The sequence below is a fragment of the Malurus melanocephalus genome, unplaced genomic scaffold, assembly GCF_030028575.1.
Source record: "Malurus melanocephalus ecotype Western Australia unplaced genomic scaffold, MMel_1.1 scaffold_9, whole genome shotgun sequence".
Lineage (NCBI taxonomy): Eukaryota > Metazoa > Chordata > Aves > Passeriformes > Maluridae > Malurus > Malurus melanocephalus.
The window spans coordinates 5,619,051-5,640,846 of NW_026623241.1; the positions used below are offsets into that span (position 1 = coordinate 5,619,051).

Sequence of the window (21,796 nt, forward strand, 5' to 3'; positions counted from 1 at the left end):
AATAACTACTAGAAAATTGCACCCATAGTAATTTAACTTAAAAGCACTGATCATCCTAACAAAGTCCAGACATTGGAAGGAACAAACTGACAGCAAAGTTCATGTCACCAGGTCTCTCCCCCTGCACCTTCCTCAGTTCCCTGCAGTATCTTTATGGTTTTCATAGATTTCACTTGGTTAGAAATTGCAGGAGGGCCCTGAGGGTGTTCCCTTCATCCCTTCTTCTTATTCTCTTTTCACATTTCTATTTGGTACACCCTGTTTCTAGAGGATGTTCCTCTAAAAATTAGGTATCCATTTTGCCTTCCACAGACCATTTTATTTGCTGGCACACACAGAAACAGGCAGACCTGACAAGCCAGAAGACAACAATATAGCTTGCCTAAGATTTGTAAACTACATGTGGATATTTGCATATTATTTACAGCAAAGTAGCAGTGGGCTTAATTAGAATCATTAGACAGGACTGTTAACTTGAAATTTCATAAAAATACCATTTTAGACAAAGACAATAACTTTATTTCTGGTAGAAAGAAGTACTGTTCTCTATGCTCCTGAAAATAGAGAAAGGAGACAGTGAGCATAGAAAGCTGGCGATCTTCTGACCAGTCCAAAAAAAAATCTGTATTTATATGTATCAGTACAGGATTAATATTTGCTGTGCCAATAACCAAGAGTCTGGGAATAAACAGATGTAGATATTTAGACCTGARGAAAACCTACCTAGCACTAATGTATGGGGTGTTTTTGCTATTGCCAGTTGTTTGAATATCAAGTCTCCTATTTATTTAGTCATACAGTTGTAGTACATAATGAACTCTTGACAACTAATCCTAAAGTTAAAAGAAGGCTAAAAGAACTGGGCGTTCTCCTTTCTAAGAAAAATTCTTAAACTGATCCAGTACTCACAGTTTACTTTGCATGTGAGCTTGTGGTTTGATGTTTTTGTTGGTTTCRGGGTTTCCTGGGCATCTGAAAGGTTGACCAAGTCCTGTTAGTCATTATCTTAGTAATTTGTGTACAGATGTAGTGCGGGTTCCTTTCCCAGGAAGGTTGCAGTCTTTTGTGAATTAAAATCAGATCAGATTATTAGAAATTCAAATAGATGTTAGGAAAAGGTTCTTTACACAGAGCCTGGTTGGGTACTGGAACAGGCTCCCCAGGGAAGGGGTCACAGCACCAAGCCTGACAAATTTCAAGGAATGTTTGTGGACAATGCTCTCAGGCGCATGGTGTGATTCTTGGGGATGGTTCTGTGTAGGGGCAGGAGTTGGACTGGGTGATCCTCGTAGGTCCCTTCCAATTCCTGTCCCTTCCAATTCCAACCTTGCACACGGTCCAAGCTGGAAGCCAGATAGACAAAGTCTCCTATTGACCRTATTGACACTCAAGATTGTTAAAAGCACTGTTAACTTCAGCTCCCAAAATGAGCTCTGTAGCAATGACTGACATCTGCTGTGTACCATGTATACACTGTTGTCAGTAATTTGAAATGCAGCCATCTGGAGTTTAACCTCAGTTATTTAATACTGCCCATTCTAGAAAGGCCCTTGGATCCATTGTGTGGATGTATCAATCACTCTGTTTCTATCCAGCATGTAATTCTTCTGCAATTTATTTGTGGTTAAAAAAAACCATGAAGAAAGGTTCTCATCTCTTCTTTCTCACAGTAAAAGAGCCAAAATATGCAAATGTCTATCTTCATATTAAAACTTAAAATAATTGGGGATAGTGTAAAAATGGATAGACGTCTGTTGAGTCACTCCAACTGTGCAATTTGCCTTTTCACATTTTAAACGTAGTCTTTTGGAAACATTTTTAAAACATGAATTTTGGATTTTCCATTTTACATTCTTATCTGTCCTRGGAAATACTTTGCCTCTGTGGAAGTAAGACTGAAATATTATTTAAATTTCTGTGATTTAATCTCTCAAAAGAATGAATCCTGAATGTGAGTAATGATACTATTTACTCAAGCTGTATCTCTGCTTCTAAGAAACATATTACTGTAAAAAAGTTAAATAGATCTGTTCTGCAATAATTCATGAGATTTTCTTGAGAGCTTTAGCTGTAATTAAAGACACAGTCTCTGTCATTATAAGCAGCATGAGCTTTCAGCTCCTCAAAGATGACACAAATGTAGAATGTAATAGTAATTTGTCAATGTTCATGAAGAGCAGCTATAATTTTATGTTTAGCATTCAGCACGTACACATTTTGTCTACTGTGAATTTTAGTTATTTCTATTGCATTATGCTGTACAGTCTGGTAATAATTAAAAAAATATATCTAGATTTCATTTGGCTTTGCTGCAGTAATGGTTGTTAGTACTTATGGAAGCAAAAACATCTATAATGTTAAAAGCAGGATTTTATGCTAATTAGGATAACACTTCCTATTCTGAAGAAAGCAGTTATTCCTCCATATAGAGCAAATAAAAATAAAGCTGAGGATATTAAGTATTGCATTTAATGGGTAAGGAAAAAGTCATGCTGTGTGACTACTTACCRGAAGTTTTATTTCCTGGCATTCTTCCTGCCCCACTAAGTGTCTTAACATTTTCCAGAGGCTTCACAGCTAGTAGTTCAGCTAATAATTTTTGGATTTTGGTATCACAGCCAGAATAATCATTTAGAAGTTCACAGTTATGCTTCTAATGTGTCCCTCCCCTCCCTTTCTCCAAGGGGTATCAGTAGGAAGCTTATAGTTTCCTGTCTATTGTGATGTTTCCACATGCATTTTGTTTTTCAGGATTAGTATGTATAGAGCCATTCATAATGGGTATATGCAGTGATGCAGAAAGCACAGAGGGATCGGCCTGTGGCTTTTTCTCGTGCAAGAAGAGATCAGAGATTTGCAATGGAGTGGGATCTGTTGAAGTATCTATACCAGTGTGCCAAAATCAATCCTAAACTGAGAAGCAAATTGTCATATGAATACCTCAGATACCATTAAGAGTGCAGAAAGTGAAGATTTTTTCCAAGGTAGCCCAGCTGCCAGGGCTCAGTGTGGTGTTGCTGCTTGTGTTTTTCGTTTGTGTCAGTGTATCTTGTGCTYCTTCCTACAGTGACATTCTTTACCAGGAGGTCACCCCTTTGTCCTGTGTTAGTAGAGTTCTATGTATCATGTGTTAAGTCTGGTAAGCTTGCTTCAGTTATATTTTTTTAAGTTTTAAGTTGAGGAAGATTTGAACAGGGTAGGTTTTTTGCCTCCCTCTGGTGCAGGTAATTTAGTCTTGCTGCAGGCCTTGTGCACAAATCAGTAAATTTTAATATTTACTACAAGACAGTTGTAGTTAGTTTTAAAATCAGAGTTAGGTGAGCTAACTCTTGCCCAGGGTGGTCCTTCTGAGACCATCATGGGCATGTCAAAGACATTATTTCGCATGAAAGTGCTGAATTGCATTCATGCCAGCATGCTGCATGATCTACAGAGGTACTTTTTTGAAAGGCTTCTGAAAATGGTCTTCTCAGTTTKGGCCTGCCTGTCTTGTTGCTGCAATGTTGTTGTTGCTTCTGACTGTTGATCCCATGAACACTTGTCGCATTTTCCYGTACTCGATAGTTAAAGCAAGGAAGTGCTGTCAGGCTATGCAGTTTAAATTGAAATTTGCTACAGGTCTGTTCACAAAAGTCAGCTTAAATTGAAGCACTGAAATGATTTAGTTCAACAATTCTGCTTGATATCATTTCTTCCTTCTTAGTTGTCACTTGTCCTTGGGTTTAACAGAGAAATTAAACTTCCTCAGAGCCAGAAATGTCTGAGATKCATTTATTTCTATTTCATTTAGGCCTACTATCAAAGTTAATGGGTTTATGTCCTTTTTGTACTGTACACTTTGAAGATCTGAGATCTAAAATCTGATTTGGTATCACAGAATTGCAGAAGTCTCAGGTTGGAAGGGACCTCTAAAAATAATCTAGTCCAACYCATCTGCTCAAAACAGAGTTGACTGGATTTTAAGTTTCTGAAAATTTTCATTTGCAAAATCTCCAAAGAACTTATTATCAGGTTATGGCTGAAAGGTGAATACTTGATTGCTGCTGGAAGTCTTTGTTCCAGTTGACTTCCTGAAGGTACCAGCTATGCTCCAGAACATGCTAGCAGGTATCGAAATGGGGGGAAATTGGGGAAACAATGCAAATRCACAGCAGCAGGCTTGACCATGAGTTGTAAAAGACCTGTTCAAACTACACATTCAATACAAATAGGGTGTATAGAGTTAAGTAGYTGTTAGTGAAATGCTTCGAGTGCTTAGCGAGGTGACAAAGCAGATAACAAGGATGATTTTTAAAAATTGCTGTTGTAAGTAGCATATTCATTTCAAATTAAGGGAGCAATTAACATGAAGCAATTAATATGCTGTTGTATGTGCAGTGTAAACTTAAACTGGGTTTAGTTGCATTTACTTTGCATTTCTTTCCTGATAACAGCTAGGAACTTCTCCCTTAAAAAAAAATAAAGCTTATATTTGTGTGATTTCTTGGTTTCTCCACTTACCAAAGAAAAACACCAAATGTTGCAAATGACAGTTGGTCAATCACAGCCTTTAGTAACACTTTTCCAAGATTGCTGCCTCTTTTATACCTCTGCTCTGGAAAACACATGTGATCTGCTGGTGGGAAACTACATGATTAAAAGTTGTCTGTAGCTTTGCTTTAACTGAACCAAACTCAAACTTAGTGAAGTGCATATAGGAATTGAAGGAGACAGAAAAATTGCAGAAATATGTGAAGGCTGAGAGTCAGACATGAACATGAACATACTCAGAACAATCTGAATTGAAGTTGCATAGGTAACCTGTGTCCAAGTCGTAGTGGTGTTTTTTTAATTGGGGCTCCTGATATGCTGGTAACTCCAGATCTTGCTTAAGGTAGAAAGAATCATGTCTGGAGTAGAAATTAATTGGTGAATGGTAAGTTGTAGGATTTTCACTTTAAGATAGAGCTGAAGTAAGAGCTACGRTAGGAAGCATCATCTCTTTTTTTAAATAGGCAGGCTTTATAAATATGGGTATTGCAATGTTAAGGCTCCAGCCTTTGTCCCAGGCATTTTGTTTACAAATGCTGATTTCAGCATTTTGAAGCATTGCATTTTTTGCAGTCCTTGCTCCAGGAAGCTTGTTGAACTCTGTTAGGGAAAGGTAGTTAAGTATTGCCATGCTTTTCACCTTGATGTGTTGAGTGGAAGTATACTGTGGGAGAGCATGGGATAAAAGTTAAGTTTCTTAGTACTGGGAGACAGCTTTGAAACAATCCCTTAGCACGTTTTGCTGCTGGCATTCTTGGGCTTGTCAGAAGAGCTAGCATTAAGCAGGCAATAACATCCCTCTCTATATAATGGTGAAGTTTAGTTGTAGCCTTCTGTCTTAATAAAGTGCTTGTTTCCCTGCTTCTGTTTTGTATTACATGGTGTGATTATATAAAATAGTGAAAAGTTCTGTCTTTTGTTGCTGCTTTGCATGGAAATTTAAAATGTCAGCTTTTTCGTTGTGAAGACATTATTTTTTGTCATATTAACAGGCCTGGAAACAATTTTATTTACTTTTTCCCTAATTCATGTTCCTTCGCCCTATATCTTCTTTCCATTTCCTCCTCTGCTTTGTTTACTTTTTTTTTCAGCCTAGGTTTTAAAATACTAAGATTGGGTGTTGTCGGGCTTAACAATAGTCAGGTTCAGTTCACTACTTTGGAAATACAGAACCTTAGAGACCTTTGCTATCTTTCCTGTCAACAAATTATTAAATATGTTTTGGGTTTTGTTTGTTTTTTTTTAACATACAGTAACTGTGATCTGGTTCAGTCCTGGGGACAGGGCATACACTAGCTGTTATTAAGTAAGAGTCTGCAATGCATTCCTTTGAAAATTTCCTGAAACATGTGTGRTGCACTTCAGGACTGCTACAGTTTATGCACAAAACTGCAGAAAATCCGGATTAGGATTACTTTGAAAGCCCTCTCCAGATGTAGAATAAAATGCTTAAGTAAATATGCCAGAGTTCAGAAGTATCAGAGATGCTTTTGTCAGCCCGTCTTGTTACTGCCCTGTGGTTAAACTCTTCTAGGTCATTTAGCTAACCCAGACTTCCACAGTAATTTTATGGACTGGCATTGCCTTTGGCAGAAATAAGGAGAGGTTCTTCTATGTGTGGCCAAAGATACTTTCTTCTTAGAGGATTAGTTTTTTTCAGTCACTTTGCTTTTCATTCTGTTAATGCCAGATTTATTGTTCCTTATTCATTTGATCCTGCCATGCTATGTTTAATACTATTCTTTGTTACTGAAGCTTTTTAAACAAATTGAAGAATGGCATCCATATGAATTTGCTGGCCTTTATGTATTGCATAAGCACAGGTGTATGCCACGGGTTGCAGTGTTGCTATTGCTCTTATTCCTTCAGCCTTTAAAGGTGTTTGGTAAGCAGAGCATGGAGGTGTGATGAATCTTGCTATTGTTTAGAGGGGTGAAGACTTTGAGCAGTGTCACCAGGTCCTGAATATGTTCACCTTGTCATCTTGCTTGTATGCATCATAGATGTCAGATGAATATGTTTTAAAAGCCCTGCTTCTCAGTACAGTCTTGTGATAGAAAGACTGCCTTGAGCATGGCCTTACTATTGGCAAAGGTAGTTWGAAGAACTGTATCTGTAAGAAAGGGGTATGTCAGTGGTCAGTGTTTTATTACTATAGTCCTATTAAGATTTCTTAAATGTTTGGAATGAATTTGGATGCAACGTCCCTTTTTAAATTATTTTTTCCTGTATGTATATATGCTCATGGTATTCAGTGAGGTTTGCTATACACCAAGAAAATATTTATACACTTTAATTCACCTGGAGGAKTCTTAATGTCTCTCTTGATATTAGAATAGTTCCTGTCTGTAGCTTTTCTTTTTCTTGTCCTGGACCAGCTATGTGTTTGTCCTGTTTTGTTTATTTTCCCTGCCTGTTGTGCAGCTTCTMTGAACCTATGTACTTTGACAGTCATGTCTGAAAAAAATCCTTATTTTTTCCCTTGTTTTCCTCCTCCTCAGTGGCCTCCAGAGGGCTGAAGTATACATCTCCCTGTCTGGCTTGCAAGGAGAGGTTAGCAAGGTTTGGAGTGAAACTGCCTGAAAGAATTGAGTCTGTATCAGGTGGAAGTTGAAAGGAGTGCTGTTCCTAGCTTGTTTGAAGAGAAGAGGATTTTGTACTTGATGCAAATGCAGAAAGAGTCCACATTTTCATAATTCAGTACTCAGAGTTGCTTATTGTTCCTTTAGAATAACGAGTGCTTTAGGTTGGCTGATAACTCTATTATTGTTATTATCATGCCGCCCCACCACTATACAATGCATGTGTAAACCATTTGAGGGAGGAAGATTAGCTGTGATAAAGGCACCAGACAGAACAATTGATTATGTGCTTGAGCTGAAGAGCAAGGCTTTTTCTTTTTGTGGTAAAGAAACATGATAGCTCCTCTTTGTAGCTGCAGTTGAACCAAGTGCATTAGACATGACAATATCAAGGTCAGCAGGGCTGCTCACATGCATGCTTAAAGTAAAGCATACTTGAGAGTGTTCTAACTATATTTTGGGGACCTGGAATAGGAATTTTATCATCTAAGCTTCTCAGTAAAGGAARAATATAAATAAAATTTGAAAAGTTCAGATGAAAAGGAAAAGAACTGAATTAAGCTTGAAAGACTGAAGTTAAAGGGTGCAAGTAGATGCAGAGTGAATTGATTTTTCATTTGTTTAAAATCATCTTGTTACTACTTTGGTGGCCTGAGGGATCATCARATCTGACCTTGAGGATTCTTTTACACTGCCAGAGCAGAGAATTTTTTTTTTTCCAGAAAGTAAAAAGAAGATGACACTTCAGTATTAATATRCAAAAAATGTGAAGACTAGTAAGAATTGTTACGTACAAAAGGCTTCCTGGTCTGCTACACATTTGAAGAAAAATGAGTGAACTAACTTTAGAGTTGCATATCCCTGGAGCAGAATTCCCTAACCTTGTCTGGCCTGCTGCAGTTCCTTCCATAGGCACAGACAGCCTGATTATTGATGGCTCTGGATTACTTGTCTCTCCTGTGTCACATCACAACTTCATGRATTTGATTGGGTTCACAATGAGGTTTTTTTTTCTTCCAACCTTGCTGTTGTAATTGAGTTTAATGACAGTTTTGATATTGCTGTGACTGTTGTAGTGATCACCCTTGCCAGAGCACTGCATGAACTGGCACTGAATTAAGTTACTGGGAATAAGTAATTCAAACCACAGAGTAGTCTGTCCCTACTTTTGAGCTCAGTGGTTTGCTTTTTTTAAGGATAACATAATTTGTGTGCCATTCGTGTTCTTYGTTATTCCTACAAAACCTGTGTTAATCCCCATCTGAACTAATAATTCCCCAATTATCTGCATGAATAAGATATCCTGTGTTTTCCTTTTAACCACTGTATCAAAGATTTGTTTGGGGTAATTTACCTATCTGATGCTGTCACATATTGCATCTGTCATCTTTYCTTGAGAATTGTTTTTGACCTTGTACTTCCTATTGAGGTCAAGCATGTGGATCTGCAGTTGCTTGAATTGTTCCCCCCCTTCCCCAAAAGGAGGCACCGAACTAGCGATGTCACCTGGTGCAGTGAATTTATGGCACTTTCTTGCCAGGTCTTCCATAAAMATGATGTACTGGTTCCCTCAGTGTTCTTACATGGTGCACAGATAGGAAGGCGCATGTTTAACTTTGTTTTCCTTCTGTGATGTTGTGCAGTTTCCCTTTTTTCATAGCACTGTTTGTCTTTTGTCTCCACATTCTGTATTGCTACTCTGATTAAAAACCGAGTCCAAGCTGGTGTGAAGAAAACCATGCTGCCAAGYAGAGAAGAAGGATGGTCTTCAGGTAGCACTCAAGGCAAGAATGAGTTAAACATTAAAATCTCATTATTTCTTCACAAAGGAGTACATCTTTTCTGTCCATAAATTGCAGCTGGTTGTCTCCAACCATGAAATGTCTGGAGAGCTTCACAGATGAGGCATTTTTGAAGAGCAAAATGAAGGTGCCAAGATACCAGTCTAGAGCCAGTGAAGGAGCCAAAGGAAGTTGAAAAACTTACTGGTGGTTGATGGCTTCCTTGTCAGCAGAAGAGCAAAGTGTAATGTTCCAGACAGAACAGCATAATTTTTTAGGCATAGGGAAAATACAGGCATGGAATTTTACTCTGCTAAGAGTACAAGCAATGATTTGAGGCTTTTTGGAAAATTGCAGGGAATAAATGTCTCAATATATAAGGACTATTTCAAATAATTTACAAACAAAAGAAAGTTCTCGAAGCTATCTCCAGGAGACTGCTATTGATAGATACTGTTCTTTTTTGTCAAGTATCTGTTCTTTGAATAGAAGCTTTATACAGTGCAGTACTGCACTGCACGCTGCATTGAGATAAGAGGACTGACACTATAACATTTTCAAACATTAATTTTGAAATGTTGTCATCAGAACATATTTTTAAATAGCTGCCTGTTCTGTAGGGTAGAGACTTTTGAATAGCATGTTTCCTTTCTCTCGTCCTGTATTTTCCTTTGGTCACCCAAAAAGTAAGCRCTTTACTATTTTGAAGGCATTTCTTTGTGTTTTGAAATTAAACCTTCTATATTTTCTGCTGTTTCAGTAGTTTTTTCAGCTCATAATTTAATTTGATTGKTTATTGGCCATAGAACATCATGGTCCATATCCTTCTGTGCTCTGCAAATCTGTTTTTGTTTGCCTTTGAAGAATACAGTGTTGTTCTTTGATGTTTATTTTGTATAATGGCAAGAACRTTTTGGCATAAATTCAGAATTCAGTTTATTCTTTCCGTTTGGGCAGGGAAACAGCTCTGTCTTTACAGAAGTAGCAAACTCATAGTAACTTTCATCTGACTGCCACCTTCAACGAAGTCATTACCTYTTGCTTTGTGCGTGTATCTGATATGAGCCAACCCAGGTGATATAAGTGGCTGGCAAGGCTGCCAGCTGTTTGGAGGAATGGACTTAATAGAGTGGATAGGGGAGCTTGTCTCCATCTAAAAATTARAAGTCCTATGATACATATCAGTACTTTTGAATACCTTTCATGTCCTCACACCTACCACTGTCAGCCGTCATGACAAATGACTGATTCTGTGCAGGATCCTCTCGTTTTCTATATGCAGTCTACTTTTACTTTCAGGAAGGTAACATGGCGGAGCATAAGTAACAAAAACCAAACATGGCATGTCATCAGTGCTGGGGAAACTGGGCTATTCATTTCTAAAGAGCTTTTGACTAGATTCATGAAGGGAGCTGAACTCAATAAAATATGCACCTTGCCTTTAGGAGCTCTGTGCCTACGAGAAGTGGAAAAGGAAGGCAGAGCCTTGAGAATCTTCCTTCTGAATAGCTGAGAACTGAGAATCTAYTTTTTAAATTAATAAAATCCATCCTTTACTAATATTTTTATAAGTAATTTTGGATGATCATATTACTATTGCCACTTCATTATATGAATAATTACTACTCTGGTAGTCTCTACTTAAAGGATTAAGCACCATGACTTCTGTAGCTAAACATTCATTTGCAGTCACTGACTTGCCCAAAGTCCTAAGGCAGGTTGGTGTTTGTTCTGTTCCTGCCTGAGCACCTGCTGTGGGCTTCCCTGTAGGCTCTCTAGTACTCTGCTCAGGACTGAGGCACATTGTGGACTGCACTGGCATCTTGACTTACATCCCCTGTTAAATAAGGCAGGCAAGAGCTCACTTCAGTGTRAGGTCAGTCTGAATTAACCCTCCCCAGGACAGACTTCCAGCTGTGGTCAGGCTATTGCAGGAATGAATGCAGGGAGTCTACATTTCAGATACCTTTGCCTGCAAGGTAAATCTCACATGTTTAAGGCATTTTGTGCTGAAATTGAACAGATAATATGGTGCTGAGAGAYTGATGCCAGTTAGCAGAACCATCCAAAAACCTGGGTGTCCATTTTACGGTTGTAGCAAAAGTTACTTTTTTGTTCTTGTTAAGCGAGTGTCTTGTTAAAAATGTGGACAAAGCAGACCTCTGTGAAGAGATACAATTTTCTCAGTAATATACTATTTCATATCTGGCTCTGCTGGTTAGTCTCTTGTCATCCATTGCCCTGGTAGTGAAGGATTTATTCTGTCTGGCAGAACAGAGAAAAATAACCTTTCCCTTGAAAGGAGGTGTGCAGATTCTATTTACTTTATAGCAGTCMTAGCCAAAAATCTTTTGTGAGCAGCCTTTCCAGTAGAGAAAGTCAATTTGTTTCCTATATGCGCAAGTGAAAAGAATTGATTATATAATTAGAGGGATGAAAAGAGAAAAAAMCCAAACCAGCATTATAGGTAAGTACAAAATTAAATATGATACTTTTCTAAGAATGGAGAGAATAAACATTTCTGTGTCTGCATTGCTGATCTTCCCCGCAAATCTAAAAGATAAATATTTTAAATGATGCCTTTTCAAATGGTGCATTATCCTCAGGGAGGTAGATRAGGACTCTGATCAGTGTTCTAGAAACTGTTGGTCTAATTATCCAGTAAATCTTCTTTCATGGATCTCTCTTCTCTTGAAATCATGTTGTGCTATGCAGGGAAACCTGCTCCTGCTCACTGGCAGGGAAAATGTAGCTCCATCTCCAGAATCTGCCTACTCTTGTCTGCCTGTAGTTCTGCAAGRTGGTAGATGAATGTTTTTCTCTTGAAGAGCTAGCAGATCAGAAAGAAAATAATTTATGACTTGTGTGCATTGTGGCTTCTTACCATATGTGGATGTAATTTCCATGTAGGATATTGTGTCTTTGCTAAGGCTAGAAGCAGCATCTTGGAGAAGGTAAGAAAAGGGGGAAGGAAAAGAGGAATGTGACTATTTGTTGAGACCTTTCTTAGCTGCTGGCTAGGAATCCCCCTGCCCAAAAGCTGAAAGTATCACACTTCCAAGTATGGTTTCAGTTGCTGAAGGACACCACTGAGGGAAATTTTCTTGTGAAGCACCATCTGTATGCTCAAGAATGATGTGGGCTTCCATATCTAAGCATAACCTTCTTTTTAGACCAAAATGGTAAATATAAAAACTGACAAAAACCAGAGGCAGACTGACATCTTACACTGTTTGACTCTTAGAGAGCGCACTGTAAAGGGTCAGGACTGCTGGTGTGACTGTTGAACAGAAAAAGAGAAGCCAGAAAGTTTTYATACTCCCTCTCTTTGAAAATTTCCTTGCTTGTTTCTTTTCTTGTGTCCTTTATCTAAATCTAAAACCATTTTGACTGTAGTAAAAGATACTATGGCTAGAATGGTTTTAATAGCATAGTGGGATCCAGCAAGAGCTGTCCTATCTCTGGGCATTTKTTCTTCCTCCCTGCAGTTTTCATTGTGCTGCTCTCGGAAGACAGACCCAGTTCTTTTATAACCTGTCTTTGCTCTGCTGAGGGATGCTCAGAGGATGGCAAAAAGGAGAGTCAGCATCAGGAAGCAAGTTCTGTCAGTAATAATCTCACCATTCCCTGCATCAGTAACCGGGCTTTTACGGAAAGGGATAAGCAGGAATCCTAAACTGGTGTTGGGGAAGGTACAGTATGATTTCTCCTTGATGCTGTGTGCTCTCTGGTAGGAGTGGTGATACTGAGTTAGCTCATGCTGAACTAACACACCTAGGGCACAGTAGAGAGAACCTGTGTTAACTCTTGCATGGTCTTCTTTCCTTTTGGGCTAAATAGAGATTTAAAATACCACCTTTTTGAAATATAACAATGAAMTGTATCTTAGAATAACTTGGAAATAAAGCCATTGGTAAAATAGATTGTTTAGGAACTGCTTGTAGTCACATGACCTAATAAGAGGATTACTTAAACATATTTTCTTTAGTATATTTACGATCATTAATCGTTGTGATGAATGAGAAATGTAGGAATGCTTTCTGGCCAATTATATTTTGAGTTGTTTGAAGTAAGCAGAGTCTTTAAATCTAGTGAGATTTCTGAAGTGAGTGAGAAGGAAAGCAGTATTTTTTCCTACTTCATGCAGAACACAATAAAACTACCTTTTTCTGCAGGTTTATACAGAAACCAGCAGAGGTGTAATGATAAGGGTATGTGCAATTTATGTATTTTCTTTCTGTCATAATGACAGCAGTCTGGTAAACTTAAACTCTTTAACTAACAAGTTAGGATCTCTTTGCTTCTCAGACTTGGTTTTTCCTGTGGTGCTGTTTTGTTTCCAGTCTTTATAATGAACCATATTGTCATTAAAGGCAATAAATTATTCTTTTGAAGAAATCATATGTGTAATCCTGGTACCTCTGAGGAATTAGGGTTTGTATGGTTTGAAGAAAAGGGGTCTGAGGGATGCCCTCATTGCTGAGGAGGGGAGGCAGGGAGGTGCTGAGCTCTTTTCCCTGTGGCATTAAGACAGTAAGCATAGGAACAGTTCAAAGCTGTGTGAGGGGACATTTTTAGACTGATGTTAGCGTTTCTTCACTGAGCGGGTGGCCAAACACTGGAACAGCTTTCCACAAGAGCTGATCTCTCTTCCACAATGCCCAAGCCTATCACTGCGCAAGAAGCTTTTGAACAATGCTCTTTATCACAATCTTTAGCTTGTGGTCAGACATTTGGACTGCACAATCACTCTAAGTCCCTTCAAAYTGAAATAATCTATTCTATTATGCATTTATAACCAGTAAAACATTTAAAACCGTGGGGTTGATATAAGAGACTGAAAATGTTTACAGAACTTGAGTTGTGTGTAATATTTAATTATTCTTTCATTGCTGGTAAATAACATAGCCCTTTTCAGATAGACCTCCAGGATATTGGCAGTAGATACTGTTATTGCTGTATTTCCATCTTGTGGTATGTTATTCCAGCAGGAATAGCAAAAAGTGCCTGTTTGTGACTAGCAAATTAATTTTTCCCCCAAATGATAGTTTAATAGTTATTTTTTAGTGAGGATAACAGTTTGCAGATTTAGATTTCAATCATTTTCTGTAAATTCCAGCTTTCTTTTGTCTTAGAACACACCCTCCATCACATTAGGGTGCAGAGCTACTCTTTGCCTGAGTGAATATGCAGAGGCCACACCACATCTCAGATCAGGCAAAGCTTGAGTTGGATTACTGTAACTGATCAGTGCTACTGCAACCATCTTCAGAAAAGGTGTTAAAAGATAGCTTTTAAAAATGAGACTAAACAAATGGAACCATTGTATTTAAGTATATAATATCTGTATCATAAGATCTGATGGGAATGATAAAGGAGGGGAGGGATGTTCCAAGTTAAGCAGCTACTCTTTACTCTGGGATATCAGCACAAGTCTTTCATATCAATCCATGTACCCTGTTTCGAATCATGCTGTTGTCTCCTTTCTGCCCTGGATTTGTACCAAACTTTCCCTTATTTTCCAGCTGTCTTTTGACTCTTAGCTGGCACATAAAAACCCATGAGGAGGGAAAATTGCCCGCAGCAACAAGGCAATCGGGTTAGTTTTGGGGGGTTGTTTKGTTACCATCTTTCTGTTGCACAGAAATGCATATTTTCCAAAATGTTTAAACAGAACTGTTGACAGATTAGTTTTGTATTTGGCATGACAAAATTGTTCATTATAACAAAATGTATTACCTCTGTTTCTTATACTTTTAGTAAGGAATTATTTGATGTACTTCACTTAAGTGTTGCATAAATACATGTTGACTTTTTCATTGCTGCGTGTTTGACAGGTTTGCCCCATTTCCTCCAGTTATGAAGGAGTTCCTCCCTTCTGCTCACTACTCTGGGGCCCAGCAGGCAAAGGAAATGTTTTGTATTTTCTTCTATGAGCTAGAGGAACGAYTTAACTGGATTTGAGTCCCTTCCAGGGTATGTGCTGCAGGGCAAGCATGGCAACACGTGCATTTTTAATGAGGTGGCAGCCTGTGTTTTCTCAAACTTGTAAAGTAAGTTTAGATACACAGGGCAGCTTCAGATGTAGAGGAAGGATTGTACTCTTCAGTACAAAAGAAATTCTTTGGTGCACGTATGCTTTATGTTTCCTATTCATTTTCTAGCAAACATTAAAACCCCCACTTCTTTAAATCTGTACAATTTGTTAGTACAAAATCTGTCATGTTTGCTATAGCTGTGAGAATATAGATTTTTTTGGTTAAAATAAATGTTGCAGTTTTAAATCCAGCTATGGATTTTCAGACACGCTCTCCCCAGCTTGCTAGTATGTTTTATCTACAGTGGGAGAATTGGAAAAGACTGCAGAATTTAGTCTGCCTGAATTTACTCTGGAGTTCTTTTCAAAGAAAGATGAGATGATGGAGCATAATTTTGGAGCTTGCCTTATACAATATGGCTTTCCTGAGGGTTGTGTTTTATTTTTTTCTTGCTAGTTTCCTTCCATGCTTTGTGTCAGTTATAACAGGTATTTCTGTGGATTCTCTTTAGAGAATATTCTGGGGGATTGAATAATTTACTTGTTTGGAAAGARAGGGGAGGGAGCTGGCTTTTGAAAAGGATGCATTAATATGAGAACAACTTGGCTGTCTAYCCACCTCTACTGTACTCAAGTCTTTGACAAGGAGAGTTTCTTAGTCCTTTGTTTTCTTCCCGAAAGTCTTCCTAGAAATCCTCAAGAAGAAAATACAATTGCAGACATATTACAGAAATGAGAAAGTAATGGGGCTGAAAAATGGAACAGTTTATTAGTTATCAGTATTGAGCATGGCCAAAGTAGTGRGAATTACAGTGGATGATTGTTTTTGCTGATAGCTGGAATTAACAAAAGAAATTAAGGGGAGAGCCTTGGGAATGTTGCCTTTGCAGTAGGCAGGAAGGGGTGGGTAATGGGGAAGGCTCTGGAAAAAAAAAAACCAAACATATCTTTTTCACAAAAAATCTCATGAGTATTGAACTTTGGTGATCATATGAGCCTCAACCCCTTCAACTTTTCCATCCCATCAGTGTATTGTGATTTGCTGAAGGTTTGTGTTTTCTTCCCAATTACTTGATTTGGTATTCTGCTGTCTTTTTTACTTTTTCAGTCTCAGTCTGAAGACATGACAGATGTAGTGGTGGTGTCTTCAAGTACAACATTCTAAAATAGTACAGTTGTAGTGAAAATAATATTTTTTTTCACATTAAGGATAAAAAAATGGATGTGTGGTGTTTATATGAGTAGCATGCCTGATATGGAAAAAAATGAAGCTACTTGTACAGGGCTACTAAAGAGAACAAATTCTAAAATGTTTGTCAGATTTATTATTTCAGAAGAAATTATTGTAGGGCGTGGTAGCATTGTTGAAAGTAAAGTGACTTATATGGATTACCATATAATGGGTGTTTGTAAACTTTTTTTGGGTTTGGGKTTTTTTTATTGCTGCTTTGGGTTGTTACTGGTTTGGGTTTTGTTCCTGTTGTTGTTATCACTATCATTATTATCATTATTGTCTTGCAGTGACAAAAAATTGTCCTTTTTTCTACACTGTCAGGAAAATTCCTCTGACTAGTGTGATGTGACTTAGCTTTATCTTTCTATCTCATGATTTAAGAGCTGAGAGACTTGAAATCTTCTGACAAAGGGACTTTKCGTATTTCTGCCACTATATAGGAAATCTGATAGCATTGTTTTAACAAATAGATCAGCACCACTGAAAAGAGGCCCTCTGAGAAAGGGAATTGTTATGTGCCTAATGCAAACTTATTGTTGCTATAACTGCACATGCACTGAAGATCCATTTTGATACACCACCTAATGCTTCTTAGTGACTAAACCCCTGATGTGCAACGTGTGTAATTTATGCTTAGATATGAAGACGGTGTTTGATAACTGCTGTATCTTACATATGCTTATGTAATAGATGTTTGAATAGATGCTTTGAATTGATGCCTTAATAGACAAAAATTCCTTCTATCAGTTAAGACCCTGGCAGAGGTTTTGCCAATCTGCACTATACAAAACTACAGATTTTTTTTATGTAGTGCTTTCTGCTAGGTCTTAGAAGAGGCTCTTCTCTCTGGAGCAGTAAATCAGGAATGTTCTGCATTTGCGCTCTGTCCACTTAACTGAAAGATGTTTCAGGTAGAATGCTGCTAGCTCAGTGGTTTGGTAGAATTGTGGCCAAAACCAAATGACACTTGCTTATTTCTTTAACTTCCACACCCCACCTTAAAACATATCCYGAAAAGCACTTCACTATTAGCTGAGTCATTTTCAATGTTTAAATTTCAGTTACAAATGTAATGTCTAATTTGAGTTCACATGCACAATGCCTGATGCACCTCACAGGRGAGGCAGAGTCAAGGCACCAAACCTTTCCCCCTTGGTAACATTACTCCTTGCTGGAACTTGTTCCTGGAGGCATTATCTTCTGAGTTGCTTTTCTGTCACTTGCATATACAGGCATTGCTTTGGTATTTTTCATCCGTGACAAGAGCTTAAAATTAGGGTCTTGCTGTGTTCCTGGTTGAGCCTAATAGACAGCTTATAAAATCAACCCATTTACTTGTGAGAGACTGCTGAGTGGAGAAGTGCAAGAGGCATAAAGAAATTAACCCTAAGCAAGTGAGAAGTATTATTATTAATAAAACCTGAAATTGTTATTTTTTGCTCCTTTTCATTCTCATGTATTTCTCTGATTACTTAGTTATAAATGCCTTTTCCCAAAGGATATTATTTTGACATACCTTTATTTTTTCATTGTTGATATTTTTTGGCAGTTATTCCCACAACCTTGTGGATGATATTTGGATGATAAAAAACCTTCTTGCTCTGATTTAACTCCATATTTTAGTTTCACCTGCTGCTTTACATATACTAAAAGCTAAATGGGGAAGAAAGACTTGATGAGTATTTTAATGGTTTGATTGGACCCTTCCAAAAGCAGCCATATTGAAAAGTTTGAGTTTTCCAGAAAAATTATATTTAAAAAAATTCCAAAAACTCAACCCTTTCCACAATCCTGTTTGTTGCAAACACAAAAAGCCTTGTGCACTGATCAGAAACTGCATATTTGTTTGAATACTTCAATATTGCTCCAAGGACCTCAGTGGATTCAAAAGGATGATGGATGTGTGTCACTGATCACTCATAGGTCTGGGAAGTTCTAGAGTGTCAGGGGAAGGGTGTATTTTAATTTATTTCTGTGGAATTTGTTTCTCTGCTAAACTGAGTTTGGATTCTGGTTCATAGATTGCTTGCTTTTGTAGCAACGGCAGCCCAAATGTAGAGATTCCATTTCCCTCCCTCTTGTCACAGCACCATCCTTGTTCAAGGTTCTCATTCACTGGGGCCTGTTTGGATGGCCATGGGCTGAGCTGGGTAAAGTAACAAATCTGACAGAAAAACAAATTATCAGTCCTCCCAGATGCATCAGGACTCTGTTGCTGTTTTCCCAACAGCCCTGTGCATTCCTGTGCTAGCAGAATATATGGTTGGAAAGGCACCAGAAACACTTTTAAATGAGGAAAGATGAGAGATTCTGGTAGCTGCTGTCTGTACTGCTCTGATGGAGAGCCCGTGTCCTCTGTGTTGCTGGGTAATTGTGAAGATTTATTAAAAAAAAATAAAAATCTGGACTGTTCACAAAGATCTTGCCAATCTTCTCRTGGGATGTATATTTTCAGGAATGAAGTTTGGGTTTTCAGGGCAGGCCCTCCCCAACCTGTGGCCATCATTTSACATTCATCAGGCTTGTGTTTTGTCACATATCAGAAGCAGGGTAGCATTGGTTAGTGTAGAAATTTTTCACACTGTTTGTAAGTGTTCCGGGGATCTAAATTTATCGTTGTGATTCCATATGATGCACAACTTCATATGGGAAAACCACTTCAGTTTCTAAGTTTGGTTGAGAATATGCTAATTATTTTTGTTCCCATTATATGCTGCCATTGGATAATAATAATAATGGCTTGGTTTTATTTGTGTGATGTTAAGATTTAGGAAATTGTCCTCACTGTGGAAAACTTGTGATGCTATGGTAAAGCAAACCCTGCTTTGTCCAGCTTGACATTTTGGATCTCGCTGGTTTCTGTATTAGCTGACCATATGGAGGGATAGAAAAGGAAATCACCTTGGGTTTGRGTGTAGATGCATTGAAAAAGCGCTGTTGTTTTATGCAATGCATTCAGATAGGTTTTCCAGCCTTCAGTATTCAGTTGAAATTGAAGACTTTTGGGAGAGAATTAAATAGGGTTATTTGTAAAGATTGATTAATTATGTTGCTTTTTTCCCAGCTTCCAGCTTCTGATCTACTCAACCACCAGGTGCAAGCAGTCACTGATGTCTGATAGTTAATAAGCATTTGCTGCTAATCGGCTACTGCAGAATGTAGCTAGGGCCAGACACAGCAGTGACCGCATAGCAACAGCTGATCAGAGGCATTGGAGATAACTGGTTTTTCCTGGGAGAGGAACAGAGAAAGAGCTAGTTAGTTGTCTGATGGTAGCTGTGATTTGAAACACTGATTATCTGTGGYTACCAGTGGTGACCTTCTAGCTTCAGCATAAATGGAGCAGCAGTGGTGTGATTTGGAGGTGGGATCAAGTAGAGAACTTCATGGTTTAAAGAATGCTGAGCAAGCTGTAAACAATGCACTTGATCAGATGCAGTAAATACCGGACACTGGGTGGTTTCTGCTTGCCTACCAGATTTTGTCTGATGAGAGAGGAGCGGGAACACTGCTTTGCTATAGTGTTCTCTGCTCCACATTTCACACCTTGTCTTTGCCTTAAGAAATWTTCAGGCCAGTTATCTCTTGGCTACCCAGGATGGAGATGCAAAACTATAAATTCTGTAAATTCATCCCACCTGTCCAAAGGAGCTCTTTAAGTGGTGTTATTAGCTTAGTTAAAGTCAGTTTGACATTCTTTGAACAGAAGCATTATGTGAGGTTGATGGTCTGTATTCCTGTACTTCTGCTTAGAACTTGAAATTCATCTCTGCCCCTGCAYGCATGGTTTGTTTTCAAATGCTCTGCAAATGCATATTTTATTAGGTAGCTGCGGCCAATTGCTGCAGGATGGCCTTTGATAAGCTGCGTAGCCAAGCGGTGTTAGCTGTGTTGGCAGAGCCCTCTGGTGGGAACRCAGCCTGTGCCAGCAGCAGTCGGTCCTGCGGGCAGTGCTTCTCCCAAATGCCAYGAGCCAGACTCTCTTGGCTCTGTGGTATTCCACCAGCTGGCAGCTCTGGTGGCCAAGGTTTGCTCTTCATCCCACAAAGCCTGTAGAGCACACTTGGCTTTTTTTTTTGTTGTTTTTTTTTTTTTTTTTTTTTTTTTTTTTTTTTTTTTTTTTTTACAAAATACAGTGGCTCTTTGAGAATAATAAAGTTAACCAATTACAAGATAATATTTTCCAAATCCTAATCAGTGTGGGAGAATCATGATGAATTTGAAGAATTGCATGTATGAATTTCAACCCTATCTATGAATACWTTTTTTTTTCCCCAAAGTACTGCTTAGTAAAACTAACTGATCTAATTATGCATATGGAGCACATTTCTAAATCAAGAGCCACAACCTACCTTTTTTGTTGTTCTTCTGCTAATCRAAATTAGAGGAAACAGTTTTTGTGTGATAAAATACCAATTTACTGAGCACAAAGGAAAAAAATATTATTATTAAATGTCTAACCTAGTATATTCAAAAGCCTGGTCAGGACTGCTAGATGCACTGCCAAACCAGAATGTGCAAAGAGGTATTTTAATCTGGTTAGGTCTTTAAAGTGTTGATATAATACAGGCCAATAACTCTACTGCAGGAAATCCAGCTGTTTGAGATTGTTGCACAAATAATGCAGTAGTAATAAAGAGCCTTTTTTTCTTTCCTCACATGCTGGCCAAAGCTTTTCACTTACCATTGATTTGAAACACTCACAACTGTGCCCAGTATTTTATATTCATTAAAATAAAAAAAAGAGGAGCATGTCCCATGGCTTAGAAAAGGCTGCTGCCTGTGGTGGACAGGTCCCCCTTCTGCTGAAGCTGGGGAGTGGCAGCAAGTCAAAGGCAGTCATATTTCTGTGTCATTTGACTTGTCTCATGTTGAAGCATTCTTTAACATAGACATAAATTCTGTCAAAAGCTAAATTAACCTTCCTGGCCTGTATTTGAAATAAACAGTTTCACCTTTGCTTTGAACTTATYTGCTCTGTTGCTGGGCTTCAGCAGCACAGAACAGCTCTGTCAGGAGACCCATCATGTGAGAGACATGGTGGAACTCCCTGCTGCAGGTTRTTGTGAATTCCTAAAGCTGAATATCATTCAGAAAGTAATTAAACACAYCTGCGGAAGGAAAAATCACCAGTATGATGAGATACAGATACTGCCTTTGAAAATTCCCTGGCTACATCCAAGGAATGGGGCAGTAAGTGCATAGCTATGTGCACTCACCCTCCTTCTCCTTACCCTTGTGTGAAGGCAGAATGCTGAAATAAAGGGGGCTCCTTGAGGAGAGGGCTGKTTTTTTGTGGTTCCGTTCACCCTCTGCTGTTAGCTGGAGGAGCTGTGGTGGGGGGGAGTACCCGTCTGTTTCTGATGGATGGGGACTAACCCTCTCTTTGCACCCTGCAGATGTTTTTAAGGGATGTTTTCAGATGAACCTTCCATCTTACCTGCAGTCTGCAGTCCAGTCTGGCATTTTCCATGGCCCAGCGGCTTTCCTCACCTGTAATGGGAGTTTCAGTGGAGGCTTATTACAATTACACATAGGAGGCAGCACAAAAGGTTTTTTATCTTCTTTCATGACAGCTTCTTCTTCTTATTTTTCTTMGAGCATTGTGGTTAGAGGCTTTAATTCTCTGGCA

General features: G+C 38.5%; 1 protein-coding gene across 1 annotated transcript in view; it reads left to right on the forward strand.

Moving 5' to 3' along the window:
• Nucleotides 1–21,796, forward strand: part of TNKS (tankyrase) — a 130,159-nt gene that overhangs the window by 45,274 nt on the left and 63,089 nt on the right. The gene's annotated exons all lie outside the window — the stretch shown is intronic.